The sequence below is a fragment of the Aegilops tauschii genome, chromosome 4, assembly GCF_002575655.3.
Source record: "Aegilops tauschii subsp. strangulata cultivar AL8/78 chromosome 4, Aet v6.0, whole genome shotgun sequence".
Classification (NCBI taxonomy): Eukaryota; Viridiplantae; Streptophyta; class Magnoliopsida; order Poales; family Poaceae; genus Aegilops; species Aegilops tauschii.
In genome coordinates this window covers 186675428-186697092 of record NC_053038.3, presented here as the reverse complement: position 1 = coordinate 186697092, position 21665 = coordinate 186675428, and the positions used below count along the sequence as shown (strand labels likewise).

The following is a 21665-nucleotide window of genomic DNA, read 5'->3' as shown; positions in this document are numbered from 1 at the left end:
CGTGGACATCTTTAGCCTCGTGCTAATTGGCCTCTATGCCACTGACATGTGGGGGCCACGTCACTAAATAACCCGTGCAATTAAAATGAGCTCTCTGAACTAATGACCCAATGATAGGTTGGCCCCACCTACTAATTAACTTAATTAAAATCAATTTAATTTGTTGTTAACTCTAATAGTCACTGACTGATGGGCCCTCGGGTCAGTTTGACCAGTCAACTGGTCCACAGTTGACTGCTGACTCAGCAGTCAACCGGGTCCCACTGTCAGCCACTCCAACACTTGGCTGGGTACACTTCTGGGTGTATCTAGCAATTAACCTTATTATTTTTGGATTTAATTAAATCTGTTAAATTTAGAAGATGAATTAAAACTTTAAAAATTAATATAAAATAAACCGTAACTCGGATCAAAATGTTTTCTACATGAAAGTTGCTCAGAAAAATCCAACGAATCCGGGTACGCGGTCCGTTTACCTGTCACGTGCCCCTAGCATGCTGAACATGGAACCGTCCCCTCTCTTTTCATCTGCCCGGAAAACGCCAAACGTCGGGAAAACCCCTCCAGATGTTTCCCTCTCCGTCTGCAACGTCTAGCATACGTTAGGTCACACCCGGCACAGCATATTGCCACGTTATGCTTTGTGATGCTATGTTTGCTTTATATTTACTGTTTCTTCCCCCTCTTCTCTCCGGTAGACCCCGAGACCGATGTTGCCCCGGTGATCGACTACGTCGACGACGACCCCTCCTTGCCAGAGCAACCAGCCAAGCCCCCCCCCCTTGATCACCAGATATCGCCTATTCTTCTCTATACTGCTTGCATTAGAGTAGTGTAGCATGTTACTGCTTTCCGTTAATCCTATCCTGATGCATAGCCTGTCATTGTTGCTACAGTTGTTACCCTTACCGGCTATCCTACTGCTTAGTATAGGATGCTAGTGTTCCATCAGTGGCCCTACACTCTTGTCCGTCTGCCATGCTATACTACTAGGCCGTGATCACTTCTGGAGGTGATCACGGGTATATACTATATACTTTATATACATGACACATGTGGTGACTAAAGTCGGGTCAGCTCGTTGAGTACCCGCAAGTGGTTCTGATGAGGGGGCTGAAAGGACAGGTGGCTCCATCCCGGTAGAGGTGGGCCTGGGTTCCTGACGGCCCCCGACTGTTACTTTGTGGCGGAGCGACAGGGCAGGTTGAGACCACCTACGAGAGAGGTGGGCCTGGCCCTGGTCGGCGTTCGCGGATACTTAACACGCTTAATGAGATCTTGGTATTTGATCTGAGTCTGGCCATTTGGTCTATACGCACTAACCAACTACGCGGGAACAGTTATGGGCACTCGACGTCATGGTATCAGCCGAAGCTCTTCTTGACGTCAGCGACGGAGCGGCGTGCGCCGGATTGGACTGGAACGCCTGCTAGGCTAGGTCTGCTTCCGGCCGCGTACGCAACGTGCAGGTGTGCAATGGGCGATGGGCCCAGACCCCTGCGTGCATAGGATTTAGACCGCGCGTGCTGACCTCTCTGTTGAGCCTAGGTGGGGCTGCGACGTGTTGATCTTCCACGGCCGGGCATGACCCAGAAAAGTGTGTCCGGCCAAATGGGATCGAGCGTGTTGGGTTATGTGTTGCACCCCTGCAGGGAAGTTTATCTATTCGAATAGCTGTGTCCCTCGGTAAAAGGACGACCCGGAGTTGTACCTTGACCTTATGACAACTAGAACCGGATAATTAATAAAACACACCCTTCCAAGTACCAGATACAACCCGGTGATCGCTCTCTAACAGGGCGACGAGGAGGGGATCGCCGGGTAGGATTATGCTATGCGATGCTACTTGGTGTACTTACCATCTACTCTCTTCTACATGCTGCAAGATGGAGGTGGCCAGAAGCGTAGTCTTCGACATGATTAGCTATCCCCCTCTTATTCTGGCATTCTGCAGTTCAGTCCACTGATATGGCCCTTTACACATATACCCATGCATATGTAGTGTAGCTCCTTGCTTGCGACTACTTTGGATGAGTACTCACGATTGCTTTTCTCCCTCGTTTCCCCTTTCTATACCTGGTTCGCAACCAGATGCTGGAGTCCAGGAGCTAGAGATCCCGAGGATGATTCCGCATGGAGTTCGGCTTCGAGGAGTAGTTAGGAGGTCCCAGGCAGGAGGCCTTGCCTTTTCGATCGTTGCTACTTTTGTGCTAGCCTTCTTAAGGCAAACTTGTTTAACTTATGTCTGTACTCAGATATTGTTGCTTCCGCTGACTCGTCTATGATCGAGCACTTGTATTCGAGCCCTCGAGGCCCCTGGCTTGTATTATGATGCTTGTATGACTTATTTATGTTTTAGAGTTGTGTTGTGATATCTTCCCGTGAGTCCCTGATCTTGATCGTACACGTTTGCGTGCATGATTAGTGTACGATTGAATCGGGGGCGTCACACAAATGATAATCATGCTCAAGATCAGAGGGGTATTAAATAGCATATTGGATCTGAACATATAATCTTCCACCAAACAAACCATATAGTAATAAACTACAAGATGTAATCAACACTACTAGTCACCGACAAGCACCAATCTACAGTTCCGGTAACAAGATTGAACACAAGAGATGAACTAGGGTTTGAGATGAGATGGTGCTGTTGAAGATGTTGATGGAGATTGCCCTCCCCAAGATGGAAGAGTTGTTGGTGATGATGAGTACGATGATTTCCCCCTCCAGGAGGGAAGTTCCCCAGGCAAAATCGCTCCACCGGAGGGCATAAGTGCTCCTGCCCAAGTTCCACCTCGAGACTGCGGCGCTCCGTCCCGGAAGTCCTCTCCTTATTTTTTCTAGGTCTGGGTGAGCACAACCCACCAGGGCGCGCCTGGGCTCCCTGGCGGGCCCAGGTGTGTTGTGCCCACCAGGTGGGGCCCCTCTGGTACTTATTGGCTCCAATATTCCTCATATATTCCATAAAAATTCTCCGTAAAGTTTTAGCTTGTTTGGAGTTGTGCAGAATAGGTAGCCTGACGTAGCTTTTCCAGGTCCATATTTCCACCTGCCGGAATTCTCCCTCTTTGTGTGTACCTTGCATATTATGAGAGAAAAGGCACTAGAATTACTCCAAAAAGCATTATTATGCATAAAAACATCATAAATAACAGTAGGAAAACATGATGCAAAATGGACGTATCAATAGTATCTGTGGACTGAACTGCAGAATGCCAGAATTAGAGGGGGATAGCTAGTCCTATCGAAGACAACGCTTCTGGCAGCGTCCATCTTGAAGCATATAGAAGAGATTAGCTGGTAAGTTCACCAAGTAACAACCCATAGCATAATCCTACCCCGACGATCCTCTCCTCGTCATCCTGTGAGAGAGCGATCACCGGGTTGTATTTGGCACTTGAAAGGGTGTGTTTTATCAAGTATCCGGTTCTATTTGTCATGAGGTCGGAATACAACTCCGGGTCATCCTGTTACCATGGACACAGCTATTCGAATAGATCAATCTTCCCTACAGGGGTGCACCACATTACCCAACACGCTCGATCCCTCTGGTCGGGCACACTTTACTGGGTCATGTTCGGCCTTGGAAGATCAACACGTCGCAGCCCTACCTAGGCCCAACAGAGAGGTCAGCACGCCGGTCTAAATCCTAAGTGCGCAAGGGTCTTGGGCCCATCGCCCTTTGCACTCCTGCATGTTGCGTACACGGCCGATGAGCAGACCTAGCCTCCCTTATACAACAGCAGGCGTTCCAGTCCAACCCGTCGCGCGCCACTAAGTTGCTGACGTTTAGGAGGCTTCGGCTGATACCACGATGTCGAGTGCCCATAACTGTGTCCCGCGTGGTGGTTAGTGCGTATAGGCCAGTGGCCAACTTATATCAAATACCCGATCTTGCTAAGCGTGTTATTTTGAAGTAACCGCGGACGCCGACCAGGACCAGGCCCACTTGTCTCCTAGGTGGTCACAAACTGCCCTATCGCTCTGCCACAAAGTAACACTCGGGGGCCGTCGGGAACCCAGGCGCACCACTACCTAGATGGAACCACCTGTCCTTTCAGCCCTCCACATCGGAATCACTTGCGGGTACTCTATGAGCCGACCCAACTTTAGTCACATCATTTAACCTGTATAGTATGTATGTATGTATATACCCGTGATCACCTCCCGAAGTGACCACGGCCCGATAATATAGCATAGCAGACGAACAAGAATGTAGGGCCACTGATGGAATACTAGCATCCTATACTAAGCATTTAGGATTGCATGTAAAGGTAACAACAGTAACAACAATGACAGGCTATACAACAGAATAGGAGTTATCGAATCAACAACAGTAACAGACCTAATGCAAGAATAAGAGAGAAGAGAGTGGGCGATATCTGGTTGAGGGTTTGCTTGCCTGGAAGCTCTGTTGAGAAGGAAGGGTCTTCGTCGACTTAGTCGTACTCAGGAGCATCAGCGCGGTCTCGGGGTCTACTGGAGAAGAAGAGGGGGAAGAAACAGTAAATACGGAGCAAACAAGGCATCACAAAACATAACATGAAAAAACGCGGTGCTAGGATGACCTAACGCGGTACTAGGCGATACTAGCAAAGGGGGAAACATCCGGGAAAGTATCCTCGGCATTTGGCATTCTCAGATAGACGAAAAAGAGGGGCTTGGTTGCATGTTCACTATGCTAAGGACGTGTGGCGGACAAACAGACTGCGTATTCGGATTCGTCTCGTCGTTCTGAGCAACTTTCATGTACAAAGTATTTTAATCCGAGTTACAGATTATTTTATATTAATTTCCAAAGTTTTAATCAATTTGTAGAGTTATTATTAATTCGAAAATTAAATAGCTAAATGCTTTTTGTCACCTAGTGTGGTGTCATCCACAGTCAATGACATGTGGGGCCAAGTCAAAGTCAACAGCTGTTGGCTGGGTCAACTAATGAATAGTGCATGGGTTCAGCGTGTCATAGGCCTAAGCATTTTTTATTTATCTGATCATTTTAATTTACACTAGGGGCCACATGTCATAGGGTCTAGACTAACTAATTAAATAAACGAAAATAAGCTAAACTGTAGGGTGTTTTGGGCTAATAGAGGATTAGCCCCTTAATTGGGCTGGTTGGGGGCCCGCTGGTAGAGGCATAATGGCCAGCCCCAGGGTGGTTGTGCGCGGCACGCAGGAAGGCAGGGCGCCGGGCGTCGCGAGCGGCCGGACCCGGTGGGGCACCGGCGGCCAGAGCCAGGAGGCCATGCGGGCGGTCAAGCGAGCGGGTGGCGCGGCCGGCAGAGGCAGCTGCGGCGGGCAGCAACGCAGGAGCTAGCAGCAGCAGAGCAGGGGAAACTAGCGGCAGCGGCGGCGCCCAGTGGCGGCCAGAAGCGGTGGGGGCGCGGGGCTAGGTGAGCGGCTACGGACGGACGGGAGCGCGCCCACATGCGCTGGGTTCCAGGCGAGCAGGGCGCGGCCCCTGGCTGCAGCAGGCGCGGGCACGCGCACGTGAGAGGCTCCCGCGGCCATGGACAACAACAGCAGTGGGAGCAGGCGACAGGGGGCGTACGGAAGACAGAGGGCACAGCGCGCGTGGGCGCGTGCGGGGCTCGGCCGGGGTACGGCGGACACACGGTGGTTGCGGCCGAGTACACGTGGGAGCGAGTATCCGGCCATGGCGGGCAGTGAGCTTCGGCCGGAGGAGATCTACGGCTAGAGGGTGCGCGCAAGAAGGGGGTCATGGGGGAAATGAAGGGGGCTCACAGGGATCGCAAAGAGGAGGTCAGCTTGCTCGGGGAGGCTCTGGTGGTCGCGAATCGACGGCGGTAGTGGTCGGCTCCCGAGGTTGAAGACGACGATGTAGACGGCATTCCGGTGCTTCCGACCTTGCGTGCGTCGATGGAGGGGAAGTGGGCGTCGATGCGCAGCTCCGGGGGCACGTCGGTGAGGCGCGGTGAGGAGGCTGGCCGTGAGCTTCACGGGGCAGCGGGCATGGCGGCGCTCGCACGATGTGGGAAGGGCGAGGGAGAGCGGCGAGGGGGAAAATGGGGCGCTAGGGTTGGGTTCGGGGTCGAGCGAGGTCGCGGCGTGACTTGTAGTCGGGGAAGGGTGTGGATGGCCGGCGCGTGGCCGGGGAGCGGCCATGGCGGCGGGATTGCTGCCACGCCCTCCCCTGTATTCTTGTCTTCTGTAGCGCGAGGAGGGAGGTGAGGTGAGGTGAGATGGGCTGGCCCTGGCACTGTAAGACTAAGGCCCAGTCCACCAGTAGTTTAGGTCCTTATGCTTTTCTTCTTTTTCGATTTTCTTTTTATTTATTTCTTTTCTGTAATGCAAAATATTTGTCCACAAGATGTCTTTTGTAAAATATGGAGTTGTGTCACATAATTACTTTACAACATTTAGTACTGCCATAAAAAGGTTTGGTGAGCATTTGAATTCATTTGGATTTTGCATAAATGCAAATGGAGTAAACAAGGTTGTTTTGGGTATGTTTTAAATAGGTTAGGGGCATTTGAATATTTCAAATAATATTGGTTCCTTCAAGACAATTAGTTACTGAATTTTTGCAACCCAGTGCACATTTTTGTTTTACCATTTGAAGAAATAATTATTTGACTTTATTTTAAATTTGAATTTGGGGTTGAAATATTTCTCAATTGTTTTTCTTAGGGCATTATGATGATGACTTGGCATCATTAATGTGGAGTTACTATAGCATGATTCTCCGGGTGTTACACTTATGGAGGACAACAACGGGGGTGGCCACCATTTTCCGCCGAGGTTAGTTTCATCCCTTGGCTTGTACTCCCCCCGTCGTTCCATAATGTAGTGCATATAGATCCAGGCCTGAACACTTTTTAGCTTCTAATATTGACTTGTTGCTTGTAGGTACATATGCCCTTGGCAAGGATCCACGCATCGACCCTTTTTGCGTATGGGGCAATGAGATATCCATGAACAAGCATCAAGTGAGGAAACCGATAAGGATTATTAGCAAAAAGATACGAATGGTGGCAAGCAAATTATTTGTTTATGCTCTATCCAACACAATAGTGAGTTGTAGGATGGTAACTACAAACACTGCAGTCTTCTCTTTTTACTGCCCATAATGAGTTGTTAGACAACAATGTCTGAATCTTTTTCGTTCGCGGTGGTTCCCGAAGCAGTTCACTCAAGATTACCTCGCAGAGTACATGATTGGTGGACACGCAATAAAGGTTAAAGTATTTCATCCAGACTACAATGAGCATTGAGAAGTCCTAATGAAGACAGTGAAGGATGGACCAGGCAGCCATCACAAGGGGTTGGCCAAGAGTCGTGCGCGCGTTACGCATGGAGGAGGGCACAATATGGCCATTCTGCTTCACCTTCTCCAGCAACCAGAATGTCTTTCGCCTCTCTCTTTGCAGTCTTTAGTACAACTGTGGTTCATCATTCTTTACTTGGTGCTTGTGTAGTTCTTCAGTATATGTACATGTGCATCGAATTATGCATTCGTGGTTGAACCTATATTTGTAATAAACATGGTTGGATATGAAATAAGTGATTGCCTACTTTCAAATTCAAAACATGTGATTTTTAAATTAGGGATTACACTGCACACGGTTTGCGAAAGCGAAACGCCTGCGATAGACATGGGGATCAGACACATTTCTAGGATCCTCTACGTGTGCGATCATCTCTACTACACACACGATCAGCCAAGAGAAAACGTGTGTAATTAACGACAACATCGCACACAGTTCTTTCTTATTAAATGTTTGTGATAGTCACCTTATCACACACGCCTCGCAATTATGGATTGTTTGTGATGGTGTGCGCATCGCAAACGTTTGGTCATTGAAGAACGCGTGCTATAGGTCGATCATCTGACGCGGGTACGACGGATGAATCGTGTGGGATGTATTCAAGCTTCGCATACAGTTTTATAGCGACAACTGTGTGCGGTCTTACATCGAAACGCACACAATCGAGGAAAAGTAAATGTGTGTGATTATCTACTTCTATAATCCTGAACTATTTGTGATGGGTCGCGCATCGTAAATGTAGCACCACTGAATACAGACTGTGATGGCAATGCGAGCACAAACGAGTAGAGAGTACTATATATGCATCGAGGCTCCCTATCCCCCATGGTTTCTTGGTCGTGTGGGAAGGACACCCCCCTATCGCAGTCACTCACTTGGTGACGGTTCAGAACACCATCGCGGAAAGGGGTTAAAAACCGTTTGTATAGCACCTCATTGTACCAGCGATAATTACTCATCAACATAACTCACATATCACTATCATCATATCACAAAACTATTACAAAGAATCAAGTTTATTTTTCCAATGATCTTCATGAAAGTTATTATTATCTCCCTCTTGAATATCTATCACTTTGGGACTAATTTCACATGTTGCTTTTTGATAAGCTCAAACAAATCTAAGTGAAGAACACGAGCATAAAAATTTTCTTCTCTCAAAATAATATAAGTGAAGCATGAACTCTCAAATAAATCTAAGTGAAGCATGAGAGTATTTCTTAAAAAATATTAAAGCACACCATGCTCAAAAAGACATAAGTGAACCACTAGAGCAATTCCATAGCTCAAAAAATTTAAGTGAAGCATAGAGAGCAATTCTAACAAATCATAGCATAATTTTGGCTCTCTCAAATAGGTGTGTCCAGCAAGGATAGATGACACAAACTAAAAAGAAAAACAAACAAGGACTCATATAATACAAGACGCTCCAAACAAAACTCATGATATGTGACGAATAAAATATAGTTCCAAGTAAAATAGCGATGGTCGTTAGAAGAAAGAGGGGATGCCTTCCGGGGCATCCTCGAGCTTAGTTGCTTGTTTCACTTTGGATAATAACTTGGGGATGCCCTGGGGCATCCCTATGCTTAGGCTCTTCTTACTCCTTATTCCCTCATCCATCGTAATCCCACTCAAAACTTGAAAATTTCAATCACACAAAACTCAACAAAACCTTCGTGAGATCCGTTAGTATAAAAAAGCAAATCACTACTATAAGTAATGTTGCAAACCCATTCATATTTTATTTTTGCACTATATCTACTGTATTCCTACTTTACCATGGCTCATACCCCCCCGATACAAACTATAGATTCATCAAAATAAGCACACAACACAAAGAAAACAGAATCTGCTAAAAACAGAATAGTCTGTAGCAATCTAAAAACTTCGTATACTTTTGTAGCTCCAATTTTTTTGAAACATTAGGAAGATGTAGGAAATTTGTATATCAATTTTGTGTAAGAATTTCAGAAGCTTTCGTCACTTCTGTGAGTTTTGAAAATTATTTTACTGGACGCAAAAGTTTCTCTTTTCCAACAAGATCAAATCAACTATCACCAAACATAATCCCAAAGGCTTTACTTGGCACAAACACTAATTAAACATAAAATCAGAATCATAACAAAAGCATAATTGTGTAAACACTCAAGAACAGAAAGAAAAAGGAAAAAATAAAATTTATTCATTGGGTTGCTTCCCAACAAGCGCTATCGTTTTATGCCCCTAGCTAGGCACAATGCATAGATTCAAGTATTGTCACCTTTAGTTTTAGATCCATAGGATGCCCTCATGATGGATTCATATGGTGGCCTAATTCTTGTTCTAGGGAAGTGTTCCATTCCCTTCCTTAGTGGAAATTGAAATTTTATATAGCCTTCTTTCATATCAATCATGGCACCTATAGTGGGTAAAAATGGTCTACCAAGTATAATTGGACAAGACGGATTGAAATCAATATCAAGAACAATAAAATATATGGGCACATAATTCCTATTTGCAAGAATAAGAACATCATTAATTCTTCCCATAGGCTTTTTAATAGTAGATTCTGCCAAGTGCAAATTAAGAGAACATTCTTTAATATCGGTAAGACCAAGCACATGACATAAAGATTTTTGGAATTGTGGGAACACTAGCACCCAAATCACATAAAGCAAAACACTCATAATTTGTAATCTTGACTTTGATAGTAGGTTCCCATTCATCATGTAATTTTCTAGGAATTGAAATCTCTAATTCCAACTTTTTTTCTAAAGCTTTTATCATGGCATCTACGATACGTTTTGCAAAAGCTTTATTTTGTTCATAAGCATGGGGTGAATTTATCAGGGATTGCAACAAGGAAATACAATCAATCAAAGAGAAATTGTCATAATTAAAGTCTTTGTAATCCAAAAGAGTGGGCACATCACTAGTTAAAGTTTTGACCTCTCCAAACCCATTTTTATCAATTTTCTCAACAAGATTTTCACCCTCCGAATTATCGGACGCTTTCTAGCTAATGTTGACTATTCTCCGGTCCCTTTATCATCAATTTTAATTTTACTAAACAAATAATCAATAGAAGAAACACCAATCACTTTAAGATCTTCATCATTTTTATGAAAGAAATCGGTAGAAAACGCTCTTTCTAAAAATTCTCTTTTAACTCTAAGCATAGCGGTTCTTTTCTTACGTTCCTCAAACTGGGGTACAAAAATTTCAACTTGAGATTTTCTATGTCGTGAGAAATTCTATCAATGCTTCTAGACATATCATAGATCTTATTCAACTTTTCTTCTATCGTAGTAGTGAAAGTCTTTTGAACATTGATAAATTCTTTAGTATTATTCTCAAGATCAGAGGTGTTCCTATTATTATTGTAAGAAGGATTACCATAGGAATTATCGTAATTATTAGAGGAATTTCCCGGGAAAGGCCTAGCATTAAAATTACCTCTATAAGCATTGTTATTAAAATTGTTTCGCGAGACAAAATTCACATATATGGAATCACTATTTTGCTCAATCAAAGTTGACAAGTGTAATGCCCGGATAATCATGCTACAGTAATCTCACGTTAATGATGGCATGTCACCTCTGTCACAGTAATTAATCTTGGGTTAAATCAAGACCGTTTCAAATTTAAATCCTAAATAAGTCAAACGACAAAAGTTTTCAAATATTAAAATAAAAATGTTCGGGCTATGTCAATTATTGCATCGGTAATTATGGTGAAGTAAACACATTTTTATAAAATGCCTAAATACTTTTAAATGAATTAAAACAGAAAAGCAAATAAATAAAAGAAAGAAAATACAAAAGAGAAAACAAACAGAAAAAAGGGAAGAAACCCCCCCCCCCACTGGACCCTGGCCCAACTGGGCCAAACCCCAGGCCCAGCCGGCCGGCCCACCCCTACTCTCCCCTTATCCACTCCCCCAGTACCCCCCCACCGACACTTCCCCCCACCCCACGAAATATCCCCCCTCTCCCCCGATTGGATCGGGATCGAGGAGGAGGCGTTCGACCCCGCCGCCCCTGAACCTCTCCGCCGCCGCCCGGATCGTCGTCGCCCGGAGTCGCCTCGTCTCCTCCCCTGCGTCGCGTCGTCCCTGACCCCCTCCACGAGCCCCGCCGCCCCGTCCCTACAAACCTCGGTGAGGCCACGGCCTCGTCCTCCTCCTTCCCTGCCTCTGATCGAGGCCGACCGCACACACGCGCGCCCGCACGGCCATAGCCGCGCCCTCTCCCCCGTGAGGCTCCGCCTTCCTCCGCTTCCCCGCTCACCTCTGCTATCGCCCCGTCGCGGCCATCGCCCGCGCGCGCCCCGATCGCGCGCCCGCGTCGGCCACGCCCCGCCTGGCCCCCTCGTCGCGCTAACCCCCGCCGTCGCCTCCCACGGCCGTCCCACTCCGCCCACGCCCGAGCCCCGCCTAGCTGCACCTCGCCACTGTCGCTGCCGAGCGAGGCCGCCGTCGCCTCGGGCCCCTGCTCGCCGTGCCCGACCTCCCTCCTCGGCGTCCACAGCGCCGCTCCGGCGTCGTCCTCGCGCTCGCTGCGGCCTCCTTCCCCCACGCGCAGGCGACGCCCCACGCCCATGGCCATTTTTGGCGCTCCGGCGCCCGCGCCCTGCTCCTCCCCTTCTGCCCTGCCGTGGCCTCGCCGCTGCCACGCCGGCGAACCCTCCCCCCTTGCCGTGGCCCCGGCTGGCCGCGTCCAGGTCCAGCGCCCGCGCGGCGACCGAGCCCGTCCGCGCGCTCGTGCGCGCCCACGGCCGCACGCGCGCCTGCTCGCCCGTGCGCCCGCGCCCACTATGGCCGAGCCCGGACAAGTCCGGTGCCCAAAGGGCCCGGGCGGACATGTCCGCCCCTGGCCTATGACAAACGGGGCCCAGCCCCAGAACGAAATTAAAAAAAAGGAAAAAAGGAAATAAATAATAAATAATAAATAATAAAAATAATTAATTAATTAATTAATTAACTTATTTAATCATGTTAATATTAATTAATTAAGATTAATTAAACTAATAACTAATTAACCTAATTAACTACTGATAATTAACTAACAATCACTGACAGGTGGGACCCACCTGTCAGGTTGACCAGGTCAACGGTCAACGTTGACTGCTGACGTCAGCATGACATCATGCTGATGTCATAAATCCATTTTCGAATTAAATTAAATAATTAATTAAATTCCAGAAATTACTAAAATCTTTAGAAAATCATATCTTTTAATCCGTAACTCGGATTAAAATATTTTCAACATGAAAGTTGCTCAGAACGACGAGACGAATCCGGATACGCAGTCCGTTCGTCCACCACACCTCCCCAACCTATCGAACTCGCAACTTTCCCCCTCCGGTCCATCTGTCCGAAAACGCAAAACATCGGGAATACTTTCCCGGATGTTCCCCCCTTCGCCGGTACCACCTACTGACGCGTTAGGACACACCTCGCACTGCTCATGTCATGTCACGCATCGTCATGTTTATGTTTGCATTGTATTTACTGTTTCTTCCCCCTCTTCTCTCTGGTAGACTACGAGACCGAGACTACTGCTGCCCAGTTCGACTACGGAGTTGACGACCCCTCCTACTTGCCAGAGCAACCAGGCAAGCCCCCCCCCCTTGATCACCAGATATCGCCTATTCTTCTCTATACTACTTGCATTAGAGTAGTGTAGCATGTTACTGCTTTCCGATATCCTATCCTGATGCATAGCCTATCCTTGCTACTACTGTTGTTACCTTTACTTGCAATCCTACATGCTTAGTATAGGATGCTAGTTTTCCATCAGTAGCCCTACATTCTTGTCCGTCTGCTGTGCTATACTATCGGGCCGTGATCACCTGGGCAGTGATCACGGGTATATACTTATATACTATATACATGACACATGTGATGACTAAAGTCGGGTCGGCTCGTAGGAGTACCCGCAAGTGGATCTTTGTGGCGGAGCGACAAGGCAGGTTGAGACCACCTAGGCGAGAGGTGGGCCTGGCCCTGGTCGGCGTTCGCGGATACTTAACACGCTTAACGAGATCTTGGTATTTGATCTGAGTCTGGCCATTTGGTCTATACGCACTAACCATCTACGCGGGAGTAGTTATGGGTATCCCGGCGTCGTGGTATCAGCCGAAGCCTTCGTGACGTCAGCGACTGAGTGGCGCGCGCCGTGTTGGACCGCTTTGACGTAACCGCCGTGATCGTGTGGGTTGCTAGGTCTGCTCGCGGCCGCGTTCGCAACGTGCAGGTGTGCATAGGGCGATGGGCCCAGACCCCTGCGCGCATAGGGTTAGACCGGCGTGCTGACCTCTCTGTTGTGCTTAGGTGGGGCTGTGACGCGTTGATCTTACGAGGCCGGGCATGACCCAGAAAAGTGTGTCCGGCCAAATGGGATCGAGCGTGTTGGGTTATGTGGTGCACCCCTGCAGGGAAGTTTATCTATTCGAATAGCCGTGTCCCTCGGTAAAAGGACGACCCGGAGTTGTACCTTGACCTTATGACAACTAGAACTGGATACTGAATAAAATACACCCTTCCAAGTGCCAGATACAACCCGGTGATCGCTCTCTAACAGGGCGACGAGGAGCGGATCGCCGGGTAGGATTATGCTATGCGATGCTACTTGGAGGACTTCAATCTACTCTCTTCTACATGCTGCAAGATGGAGATGACCAGAAGCGTAGTCTTTGACAGGACTAGCTATCCCCCTTTTATTATGGCATTCTGCAGTTCAGTCCACTGATATGCCCCTTTACACATATACCCATGCATATGTAGTGTAGCTCCTTGCTTGCGAGTACTTTGGATGAGTACTCACGGTTGATTCTCTCCCTCTTTTCCCCTTTTCCTTTCTATCTGGTTGTCACAACCAGATGCTGGATTCCAGGAGCCAGACGCCACCGTCGATGGCGACACCTACGATACTGGAGGTGCCTACTACTACGTGCAGGCCGCTGACGACGACCAGGAGTAGTTAGGAGGATCCCAGGCAGGAGGCCTGCGCCTCGTTCGATCTGTATCCTAGTTTGTGCTAGCCTTCTTAAGGCAAACTTGTTTAACTTATGTCTGTACTCAGATATTGTTGCTTCCGTTGACTCGTCTATGATCGAGCACTTGTATTCGAGCCCTCGAGGCCCCTGGCTTGTATTATGATGCTTGTATGACTTATTTATGTTGTAGAGTTGTGTTGTGATATCTTCCCGTGAGTCCCTGATCTTGATCGTACACATTTGCGTGCATGATTAGTGTACGGTCAAATCGGGGGCGTCACAACAAGGGCACATCATTAAGATCAATAGGAGCACTTTTATTAGCAACCAATTTCATAAGAGCATCAACTTTTTCACTCAACGTACTAATTTCTTCAACCGAATTAACCTCTTTACCAGTAGGTGCTCTTTCGGTATGCCATTGTGAATAATTTGCCATGATATTATCTAGAAATTTAGTAGCTTCATCCAAACTAATTTCCACAAAAGTACCACCCATGGCAGAATCTAAAAGATATCGAGAAACGAAATTTAATCCCGCATAAAAAAGTTGTATAATCATCCAAAGATTTAAAGTATGAGTAGGACAATTTCTTAGCATTAATTTTATTCTTCCCCAAGATTGTGCAACATGTTCATGCTCAAGTTGCTTAAAATTCATTATCTGAGTTCTAAGGGAAATAATTTTCGCGGGCAAAAAATACTTAGTAATAAAAGCATCTTTGCACTTATCCGACTAATCTATACTATTGTGAGGCAAAGAAGAAAATGAAATTTTTGCACGATCCCGCAAAGAAAACAGAAATAATTTCAACTTCACAATATCATTGTCCACATCTTTTTCTTTTGCATATCACACAATTCTACGAACGTGCTTAGATGGGATGCAGCATCCTCATTAGGAGTACCGGAAAATTGATATTTCATGACAAGATTCAACAAAGCGGCATTAATATCACAAGACTCCGCACTAGTTGCGGGAGGAGCAATCTGAGTGCTAATAAAATCATTATTATTGGTATTGGAAAAGTCACACAACTTTGTATTTTCTTGAGACATCGTAACTACGCAAACAAGATTGCAAACAAAAATAGATCTGACGAGAAAACGGCGAACGAAAAAGAGGACGAATAGAAAGGCAATTTTTTGTGAAGTGGGGGAGATGAAAACGAGAGGCAAATGGCAAATAATGTAAATTGCAAGGAGGTAAGATTTGTGATTAGGAACCTGATAGATGTTGATGATGTCTCCCCGGCAACGGCACCAGAAATTCCTTTTGATGTAACTTGAACTACGTCGGTATTTCCCCAAAAAGGAAGGGATGATGCAGCACAACTATGGTAGGTATTTCCCTTAGTTATGAAACCAAGGTATCAATCCAATAGGAGAACCAAGCAACACTATGTAAACGGTACCTGCACACAAAGAACAAATACTTGCAACCCGACGCGTAAGAGGGGTTGTCAATCCCTCCATGGTAAAAAGATAGATTAATTTGTGGTAGATTGGATAAATAGCTCTCGATAAAATGTGAAATAAAAGATGCAGATAAAAAGTGCAGCAAGGTGTTTTTGAGTTTTTGGAATAATATATCTGAGTTGCAAATAATAGATCAGAAAGCAAATATGATGAAGAATAGACCCGTGGGCCTTAGATTTCACTAGTGGCTTCTCTCAAGAAATAGCACACGGTGGGTAAACAAATTACTGTTGGGCAACCGATAGAACCTCAGATAATTATGCCGATATACAGGTAATGACCAATATATAGGCATCACGTCCAAGATTAGTAGACCGATTCCTGCCTGCATCTACTAATATTAGTCCACAAATCGACCGCTATCCAGCATGCATCTAGTGTATTAAGTGCATGAAGAAACTGAGTGAAAGGACATGCGGTGCCCCCATGTGTGGTTTTGGTAATTGATGACATTCTCTATGAACTAATGGTTCCATTGAGTTATATTTGAAGGATTTTTTCATAGGCATTTCTTGAAGTCCATGTGTTGGTTTCAAGGAGTTTATGGGTTGACCAAGGTGCTATTAAGGAATTATCCAAAGATTGGTCATGTGAGTGTTGAGCTTATTGCAAGCATGTCTTGAAGAAGAAGATTGTGTGGTCATTCATGTTTACCTTCAAGACATCATCTAAACGAAGAGAGTTGGAAAGATTCAAGGTTGATCAAGACTAAGTCAAGAGTGAATCAAGTTGATCAACTCACAAAGCGTAGAAGATGTACCGAGAGGGATCAAGTGATCCCATGGTATGGTAAGCATTGTCCATTGCACTTTGTGTACTAACCCATGGTCTATGTGAGAGTCTATGTGGGGTCAGGTATGTGTCCATGGGCTTGCGTCAGGAGGAAGATATCATACAACCCATGGAAAGGATGACATGAAGTGGTGATCGTCATCAAGATTGCCGTGTGCAAGTTCAAGTGGAGCATCACGAAGAGATCAAGTGCTTGAAGCTTGCCATCATTGTGTTGTCAATGGACTTGTGAAGATGTGCCGAAGAGTGGCTCACCCATAGTGGAGTATGGGGGAGCAATCATCTAGTCTCCATCGACCCAACGCAATCAAGAAAGGTGGTCCATCTTGAGGAGGACAAGATCGTCATCATCTATCTCAAGTGGATCATGTGCAAGGCAAAGGTTTGCCCTTGATATGTTTTCTGTTTTACCGGTCTCATGGTGGTAGTTGGGAGACCGGGTTATAGGATCGATAGCCGTACTATCAAGGGGGGCTCTCAAGTGAGTAGCTTGATCGTATCGTTCGTCGAGAGCTCAAACCATTGCATCCTTGCATCATGTTTCTTGGTTATTTTTTGGTTCTCTTTGTGAGTCTTAGAGCTTATGGTCATCTTGATGACAAGCTTGAGTTCATCGAAAACGGAGTTTGCATGCGTCTTCTATGATGTTTTCGGTGTTGGAGGTTTTACCGGTCTTTTCCGAGGAAGGGTTCTCACCATTTTCTTTTGGGACTTTTCTGATTTTCTTCTTATTGCTATTTCTATCAATATTGTGTTAGCCCATGTCGCTAGCTTTCCAACAAACTTGGTTTCGTCGAATTCGGAGTCCGTTTGCAGAAGTTGTGTCAGTTTTGGTGTCCTTAAAAGGGGTTGTTGCGGATGTAATTTTTTAGTACCGCCCTTGGGAGCGGTACTACCGCGACTACTTCCGTGGCTACTTCCGCTCTAGACCAAAAACTCGTCACTAGTCCAGCGGTGGTAGGCATAGATGTAATTTTTTAGTACCGCTTGCAAGCAGTAGTACCGCTACCCTTAGCAGTAGTACCGCTACCCCTAGCGATAGTACCGTGAGGTCAAGCGGTACTACCGCTCCGACGGTTCTTCTGGCTTTTTTTGCTCCTCGCTGTTGTGTTTCAAAGGGCTACTACCGCCCTAGCGGTAGTACCGCTCCTTGGAGCGGTAATACCGCTCGGTGCGGGCTGTGAACATAACGGTTGGATTTTTCCCCACCTATAAAAGGGGGTCTTCTTCCCCAATGAACCTTATCCTTCGAGCTCGTGTTCTTCCCCCATTGTTGACCTTCTTCAAGCTTGCTAACTCTCAATCCCTCCATGGATTCTTGCTAGTTTTCTAGGGAAAAGAGAGAGGAGATCTAGATCCACATTTCCACCAATCACTTTCTCCTCTATGTGAGGGGAACCCCTTGGATCTAGTTCTTGGAGTTCTTGGTGTTCTCCTTCTTGTCCTTCCTCTCATTTTTCTCCCTAGCGGTAGTACCGCTCCTTGGAGCGGTAGCACCGCTCGGTGCGGGCTGTGAGCATAACGGTTGGATTTTCCCCACCTATAAAAGGGGGTCTTCTTCCCCAATGAACCTTATCCTTCGAGCTCGTGTTCTTCCCCCATTGTTGACCTTCTTCGAGCTTGCTAACTCTCAATCCCTCCATGGATTCTTGCTAGTTTTTGAGGGAAAAGAGAGAGGAGATCTCGATCCACATTTCCACTAATCACTTTCTCCTCTATGTGAGGGGAACCCCTTGTATCTAGTTCTTGGAGTTCTTTGTGTTCTCCTTCTTGTTCTTCCTCTCATTTTTCTCCCTAGCATTAGTTGCTTCGGTGGGATTTGAGAGAGAAGGACTTGGGCACTCCGTGTGCCCTTGCCATTGCATTTGGTGCATCAGTTTGAGTTCTCCACGGTGATACATGGAAGTTACAAGTTGAGAAGCTTATTACTCTTGGGTGCTTGGTACCCTTGAGCTTGTTCCTCTTGGGTGCTTGGGCGCCCTAGACGGTTGGTGGTGTTCGGAGCTCAATCATTGTGGTGTAAAGCTCCGGGCAAGCGTCGGGGTCTCCAATTAGGTTGTGGAGATAGCCCCGAGCAATTTGACGGGTACCGGTGACCGCCCCCAAGGGTTGCCAAAGTGTACGGGTTCGGTGACCGCCCCCCAAGGGTTGCCATTTGTATGGGTTCGGTGACCGCCCTCAAGGGTCCCTTAGTGGAATCACGACATCTTGCATTGTGCGAGGGCGTCAGGAGATTATGGTGGCCCTAGTGGCTTCTTGGGGAGCATTGTGCCTCCACACCGCTCCAAACGGAGATTAGCATCCGCAAGGGTGTGAACTTCGGAGTACATCGTCATCTCCACGTGCCTCGGTTATCTCTCACCTGTGCTCTTTACTTATGCACTTTACTTTGTGATAGCCATATTGTTTCTTGTCATATATTTTGCTATCACCTAGTAGTTTATCTTCCTTAGCATAAGTTGTTGGTGCACATAGGTGAGCCTAGTTGTTGTAGGTTTTGTGCTTGACAAATTAACCGCTAGGTTTATTCCGCATTTGTTCAAGCCTATACCGTAATTATTTTAAAAGCGCCTATTTACCCCCCCTCTAGGGGACATCCACGATCTTTCAATTGGTATCAGAGCCTCGTCTCTCTATAGGGCTTAACCGCCTAGAGAGTAAGGATGTCCACTAGGGGCTTAGGATTCTCTGACACTCTTAGTTTCGATGGCACAAATTTTGATGTTTGGGTAATTCACATGCTTAATCTCTTTAGGGTCATGGACCCAAATTTAGAGAGAATTGTAGATATGGGTTTTTCTCCTCCAAATGATCCCCAAAGATTATCTTTAGAGGATGAGAAAAACTCTTATCTCAATGCTCAAGCTTCTAATGTGCTTTTCGATGCTTTGAGCAATGTAGTTATATTTCAACTCATGCCGTTCCGGGATGCTCATGATTTGTGGACAAAGCTTCAAGATAAATATGGTATGTCCAAGATTTGTGGGGATGGTTGTTCTCCCTCCACCTCCGGCCGTGTTGTGTTCTCAACTTCTTCTACTTCACCTACATGTGGTTTGCCACAAGGTAATGACATGGTGAGTAGTGGTCTTCATTGCAATGATGATAGATGGCTTATGGTTGATAATCCTTCATCACTTTCTTATTGCAATGCTTCATCTTTGGACTTTAGCACTTCGAGCACTCCAAATGTTTCACATGCTTTTGTTGATAGTCCTTGCATATCATGTAGAAATTGCTTGACTAAATCTCATGATGATATGCTTACTATTTCTTGTTGCCATGACAAAAATGCATATATTTCCTCGAATTGTTGTGCTAACAATGTAGAGGAAACCCAACACTCCATGGAACAAGATGTGGTCTTGAATGGTGCTTCAAGGGATCCTACATCATCATCTATTGCTTTTTGCCTTATGGCCAAGGCTTCAAGGTACCTCCCACCTTGAATCCCAATATGTCTTGTGATGATGATGTCGATTATGATGAAGAGAATGATGATGTTGCCTCCTTAAAAATAAAGGGGGAAATGATTTTTAAAGCTCTTCTTAAGAATAAAATTGCTCGCTCCAACTTCATGGAAATCATGTCTATTGCTATTGAGGGCAAGAAATATATTGATGAGTTGGAATCTCGTCTTGAGGAGCTTGAGGTCACCATTGAGAAAATGGAAGGTCATGAGCGTGATTAGGCTAATGAAATTGCGGACCTCTCTCAAGCTCTTGAACTTGAACAAACCACCAAGGAAACTCTTGAGGAGACTTTTGCTCTAGAATTATCTAGAGTGAAGGAATCTCATGATAGAGCTCTTGAGGTGGCCAATGTTTTCGAAACTAAAAATGCTAAGCTTGAAGTTTCTCATGCTCGACTCCTTGAGGATTTTGAGCACCTCGAAAATGGCTCAAGGGTCATCAAGGGTGAGCTCATCAAACTCACCGAGTCTCATGCACAACTTAAAGCTTCATATTCAAAAGAGCTTGTAAAGTTGCCTTCTCCTCTTGCTATTATTGATGATGCTTGCGCTACTAACTCTATTACTTGTGAAGCATCCATTTTGAAGGAGAATGTTGAGCTTCGGGCTCAACTTGAGTTGCTATCTAGAAATTATGAGAAATTGGAAGAAAGCCATGAAAAGCTCTCAAGCTCTCATGATGATCTTCTAGTATCCCATAATGTGCTAAAGATAGCTCATGAGGCCATGATTTCTAAGGTAACATCTAGTGAGCCTCATGTGGATACTAGCACTACTTCTAGTCAAAATGCTATATTGCCATGTGCTAGTCCTTGTAATTCATCTACTCACAATGTTGGTACATCTTGTGATGAATTGCTTTCCTTGCCTTGTTGCTCTAACGATGATGCTTATACTTCCTCTAGTACTTGTGTTGAGACTAACCATGTAGAGGAAATCAAAGAGCTCAAGCCCCAAGTCACTTCTTTGAAGAGAGACTTAGAAAAGTGTCATGAAGGGAAATTTACACTCAACAACATCTTGAGCGTGCAAAAATCCCTCAATGACAAAGGTGGGCTTGGATTCAACTGCAATAAGAAGAAGAAGTCCAAGAGCAACAAGAAGAAGGGCCAAAAACTAGTCAAGAATTCAGCCAAGATCATTTGCTTCAACTGCAAAATTGAAGGGCATCATGTTAGATCTTGCCCTTTGAAGAAGAAGGCCATTAGTGACAAGCAACAAGGGAAGCGGCCACAAGTTCACTCTCATTCTCAACCACAAGTTGAAGAAAGGCCTCTTCCCAATAAGACTCAAGCTAATGCTTCTCAAGTTGAGAAATCAAGTGAGAAGAAAGTGAAGAGTAGATGTTGCTACCTATGTCGTGAAAAAGGCCACGTCGCTTCTTCATGCACTAATGGTACCTTATCCAACCATATTCTAATTGATGATATCTACTCTCTTGGGAAGGATAAGGTTGGCAATGTGTTTGCCAAATTTGTTGGTACTCAAAGTGGTGTCAAGAAAAGAACCATTTGGGTAGCCAAGCCTATTGTGACTAACCTCTTAGGACCCAACTTGGTTGGGGACCAACTAGCTCATACTTGATCAATAGGTCTTGTTGGAGGTCATTGGAGACTTGGCTACATTATGAAGAATTAAGGGGACTT

General features: G+C 45.8%; 1 long non-coding RNA gene across 1 annotated transcript; it reads right to left on the bottom strand.

Moving 5' to 3' along the window:
- Positions 1-2482: 2482 nt before the first annotated feature.
- LOC141021269 (uncharacterized) lies at positions 2483-7569 on the bottom strand. The gene is made up of 2 exons (XR_012181746.1): positions 5752-7569; positions 2483-4482 (listed from the first exon to the last, which is right to left on the bottom strand). It is a non-coding gene; the product is annotated as an uncharacterized lncRNA (long non-coding RNA).
- Positions 7570-21665: the final 14096 nt, after the last annotated feature.